Source organism: Anopheles darlingi, chromosome 2 (genome assembly GCF_943734745.1).
Source record: "Anopheles darlingi chromosome 2, idAnoDarlMG_H_01, whole genome shotgun sequence".
NCBI classification, from domain to species: Eukaryota; Metazoa; Arthropoda; class Insecta; order Diptera; family Culicidae; genus Anopheles; species Anopheles darlingi.
Window position 1 is genome coordinate 81,278,557 of NC_064874.1, and position 5,000 is coordinate 81,283,556.

Genomic DNA, 5,000 nt, shown 5'->3' on the forward strand with positions numbered 1-5,000 from the left:
GTCTGCCACTTAAGACCATCTTTTTGACTCTCGGTTGCGTTTTTTCTGGTAGCGGTGTAGCCGTTACTCAGCTTCAGCCAGATGGTGGTTGTGGTTTTCGTCGGGCGCGGGTGGTTGCTTGGTGGCTTGGTGGCCGGAGAAAAGAAGGTAATTAGTTGTGCCGATCACCCGCGGATAGCGCAGTCATTTGGCGGTCTGTCGAAAATCACCGAACCCATTTAGTGGGGTTCCCCGGTGCTAGAACCGTTTTCTGTGGCGTTTTTTTGTTGTTTGTTCAAGTTTGTAGCAGCAGGATACATTACGACTCGGCACAATGTCGTCCAGATTTCCCGGCTAGGTGAAGGTGGAAATGTCGGTCACAATCCGCTTACAGTCGAGCATAACGAGTGTTGACAAGCGACACTCAGGCCTAGGTTTATGACAATGTTCTTGGCTCTTTCTGTTGGCGATGATGAGCGGGCATTTAGCGAGCACGGAATGGTTATGATGATGATGGTGTTAAGGTGTTGAGGTGATTGTTAAAACCTTTCACCTCATTGTGCGAACGTTGGATAAGGTGACGGTTGCCAATCAATTTTCAAATCATTGACGTCAATTGTATGTTATAGAAAGGATTTTATTAGTCTTCTACGGAATGTAGAAAATATAAAGTAAACTGTACAACAACGAATACCCTTTAGCTGGCAAAATCTATTGCAAAACTAATATTGAATGTTATACGTATTCTAATGTTACCTAATCGATCAATACTTATCATTTTCCTTATGGTAAACAAAGAACATCCTGTATCTCCAGAGATTTCTCCAACAACCCCTACATCGGTCCCAGTCAATCATGCTCCGAAAAATTATCTCCAAGTAGAACATCTTCCTAGCATAATTTCGACAAACCTTGTCGAATGACGCCAAAGACGACAGCATGATGCCACCATTAATTACTCGTTCGGCAAGTTTATTCCCACATCATAAGACCTGTCGAGGACCATCATCTAAAGACATCCCGAACATACGCTCCCACCGACGCACACCAACACACACGCACACACCACAAAAGCAGAGCTACACTAGATTTGATAGACGATGTGTTTGATGTGAGCGTTTAAGGTCGGCCGTTGCCGCCAAAGTTCCGCCCGTCCGGTTCTATCTAATCTACCGGGAGCACTTTGACGAACTGCCACTTGACAGCGAGCGAACGGGTCGGTTCGAATCTTCCCGAGGGATAGCACTAGCACACAAGCGTGTGTGGGGTCACGATCTTGGGATGGATTGGAGGCCCGAAGCCGGACCTAAATGATGATTGTCTTCATTAGCAATAATCGTTATCCTTCCGTGCCGTGCTGTGCCGACCCGATATGCTGCATCATCAATTACGTCGCCCAAGGATATGTCGTGGCAGAGAGTCAGGAGCCTCCGTCTTTTGCTTCACACACACGTGCGCGCACACACACACACACACCAGCCCCTGTCTGTATCCCGGTAATTTTCGACATCATTTAACAGGTCGGCTGGCATGGTGGTCAACCTTTAACCACCGGTATCGGTCGGTCGGTTGGTCGGTCGGTCGCCCGTTTACGACATATCGTGCTGGTGTGTGGTGTTTGCGAATACTTATGCTTGGCTGCTGTCCTTTGTAGCAAAGCAGGTTCAGTACCCATGAACTCCCCATTCCCTCTCACCACCCGCCACCGAAATCGATGCAGCAAAATGAAAGAAAAATGGCAATTTATTTGATTGCAACATGGCCGCACGGTTTCGTGTTCTGCTGGTACTGGTGTTAGGAATTTTTCTTCGCGAAAGAAAAGTAAAATATCTGTAGAGCAGAAGAAGGTCTGCACAGACACACGCACAAGCACATACAGACGAGCCACATACACGTTTTCTCTCCGTTGGGCAATCAAATGGTTACCTTAAATTGTGTAATTTGGATTATTAAGCCACTGATGTAGCGAGCCTGATAAGCAGCGACATCCAACAGCAGAGGGAATCACCAACGAGGAGGAGAGAAACCAGCAAAGGTGTAGTGGCAGGTGGCACATCCGGTCCACTCGTTTGTCGGGTTTTCTGTGTGCCTCTCTCTCTCTCTCAGTGTGTGCGTGGGCACGTGTTTGTCTAGTGAAGGAAGCAAGGAGAAAGCAAAGAATTTGGCCGGAAAAGAAAACGTCTTACATCGAACCTGACATGAGCGGGGCACGTACACCTCATCGGAAGTGTCGAGTCGAGAAGTCCATGCCAGCAGGACGACCGATGTCGACGGGTTCGACGTTTCGATTCACTCGATTCCTCGCATCTCCTGCTCTCGGTCGTTCCTATAGACCAGCGTCCCTAGTGCCCTAGGGGTTGATTTTTGTGTGGGTGATGGGGATGGCGTCCGGGAGTACGAGTTGATTTTCCCTCAAATATTTATTTTTATTATTTTGTTCACACCTCCGAAATCATGACCGTTTGTAGTGGTGGTGATGGTGGTGGTTGGGCACACCCGGCCGCGAATTCGATTCCCATCCCCAATCCCGGAGAAGTATCTTCTTCGGTTCCCTTCATCCCTGTGATCCCTGGATCCTAATCTGTACTTCCATTCACACCGGACGACCACCGGCAGTAGCAGCTTCCGGGCAGAGAACGGAACGGAGAACGGAATTCATGTTCCGTAACAATCCGAATAACCGTCTTGACGGCTCTTGATGCTCCCTTTTTCCGACTGGGGTAGGAGGTTCTTGGGTCCCTTCTGTCCCTGCCAGCGGCAAAAGGGGCAACCGTTGAAGTGTTGAACACTCGGTGGTGATGGAATGCCAATGGAGAGTGTGAGAGCCGAACCTAAAGCTGAAGTGTGGCATGTTGTGGTAAGCGGGATCAGTCAGTGAAAGGGGGACGGGGACGCGCTATCGCTCTAGCTTCTGCGTAAGCCCCCCATCCAGCCCGACGTCTGGCAGGTGTTGGATAGCGCGTGTGGGATTGAGCAAAGCATCGGAACGAAACTCCGACGCCCTGGAGCGATATCCGGAACAAGATCAGTCTGTTCCGTCGGAGTGCTCGTCGGGTGGGTGGGCGTGTAGCTTTAATTCTTTATCCCACATTCATGTAACCGTTCGCTTTCACCTTCTCGTTTCTAAATTTTGTTGCACAAATCAGGCCTTACTTCATCGATCTCTGACGTTTTCCCGAGGCTCTCGGCGGTCGTCTGGTTTGCACGCGAAACGACAAAAGGGAACCACCAGCCGTAGTTCTGACAGACGAAAGTACGAGATTCCCTTCCCGTCGGCTTTAGTTTGAAATCGCGCCGCGCATTTTGCCGGCATGCGAAGGATAGTCAATCGTCGAATTTGCTTCCGTCGAGCAGAGGGCACTTCTCTGGATGTCTGGAGTCTGGAATATCGAGGAGAGCAGCTCGGAAAGGGGAAAAGCAATCGCGACACTCTTCGCGGGATCATCGGTACCCCATTTTTCTTCCATTTCCGTTTGGAGGATTTAAATTTTTCCTTCCGAATGCCGCCGTTCCACTGTTGAGCCTTTGGCAACGCTCGACAGTAGACTTAAAGATGCGAATGCGAAGAGATCAATGGGAGCTTTAATTTACCGAACTTCCTCTCTCCCTCTGTGTGTGTTACTAGCAGTCGGTTGGTTATGGATGTTTTCCATATTTTTGGATTCACGCCAGGAGCGTCGAGGTAGCGACGATGGCAAGCAATGAATGCACTCAGTGATCACATTCGGCGGTTGATTGATTAAAACCCATTGAACGGGAGGTACTGGCAGGACTGCGACGCTACCGGAATTGAGACCATTTTCCGTGTCGCACATTATCTTCGTTGTCACGCTTTACTGGTTCAGTTTGGTGCCGGGAGTAGGAGATAGAAAGTTATGTGCGGTGATTTAAGGAGGGCTGTACGTTTGAAAGCGAAACTTCCTCGCTTAAAAGTACTTGGAACAAATTTAACTTGAGTGTTACTTAAATTCCGGATTTTTTAAATGAGAATTGCTTACAAATTGAAGCATGATTAGGCCATTTTCTTTTGGTAAGTCATCGTGAAAGTGGCTTCTAGCCGATTAACTTTTGTGAAACATTTAGAACTCCAGTCAGTTTGTTATGAACTCGCTTTTGGTCATAGCTAAAGAGCCACGAGAGGGATTAGGCATTTCAATTTGTCTTGTAATGATTTTCAAAAAGGCACCAAGGATTCGAACAGAATTGATCTACCTCGTCGATAGCTAGAGCGAACGAGAAACGAAAGCAAACCGAAACAACAAACCAATTTAAAATGTATCTACATAAATTCAACCAGCCAATTCCTATCGCCGCTATCACCTTACAAATTGCTCCAAAAAACAAGGATCCCGAACATGCCGATCTGAGCAATATAAAATTCAAATTAATTCCCAGCTTCCCACCACTTTGCCCGGCGTTCTCATCGGTAAACAGTGCGGTCTGCCCTGCTTGCCTCCCTACCTATTAGTGTTGTGTGTGTGTGTGTGTGTGTGTCGCAGCAGCAATGTGCAGTGTGCTAACAATGTGGCTGACACCTCTAATGGTTTTAAGTAGCTGATCCCCGGGGCGGGCGGTGAGCAGAAAGGCGGAGCATTCCCGACGACCTCTCAGACTGCCAGCCAGCCAGCCAGTCAGTGAGCCGGTGGCCAGCGAATGGAACGAATGGGCGATTAGTGTTTTTAATTTCCATACTGCTCGTCCCGGATTACCGGAAAACCGCATTCGGATGGAATTATTTTTCGCGTGTTTGTCTCTGTGAGATCCGTGTTCTTTGCCTTTGCCCATTGGTGACCGTCGTGCAGCAACAGGAGCCGAGTAAGTGATGCCATTGTTGCTCCGGCGGACCTCCCGTTGTTGGACATTCAAGTTTAATTTAATGGCAAATGTAAATTGGCTTTAATTTAAGCGACACTACACCAAACGGGTCCGGCGACAGAGCGAGCAAAACAATATGGCGAACCGAGCAACAGGAGAGGCGCCCGAGCGTCATCACGCTGCCTTTTGTCTTCTAGGTGAGCAGG

At 48.5% G+C, this 5,000-nt stretch overlaps 1 protein-coding gene across 2 annotated transcripts in view; it reads right to left on the reverse strand.

Annotated features, from left to right (window-relative positions):
* The window catches only part of LOC125949843 (lachesin-like), a 50,801-nt gene that overhangs the window by 26,147 nt on the left and 19,654 nt on the right, over positions 1-5,000 (reverse strand). The gene's annotated exons all lie outside the window — the stretch shown is intronic.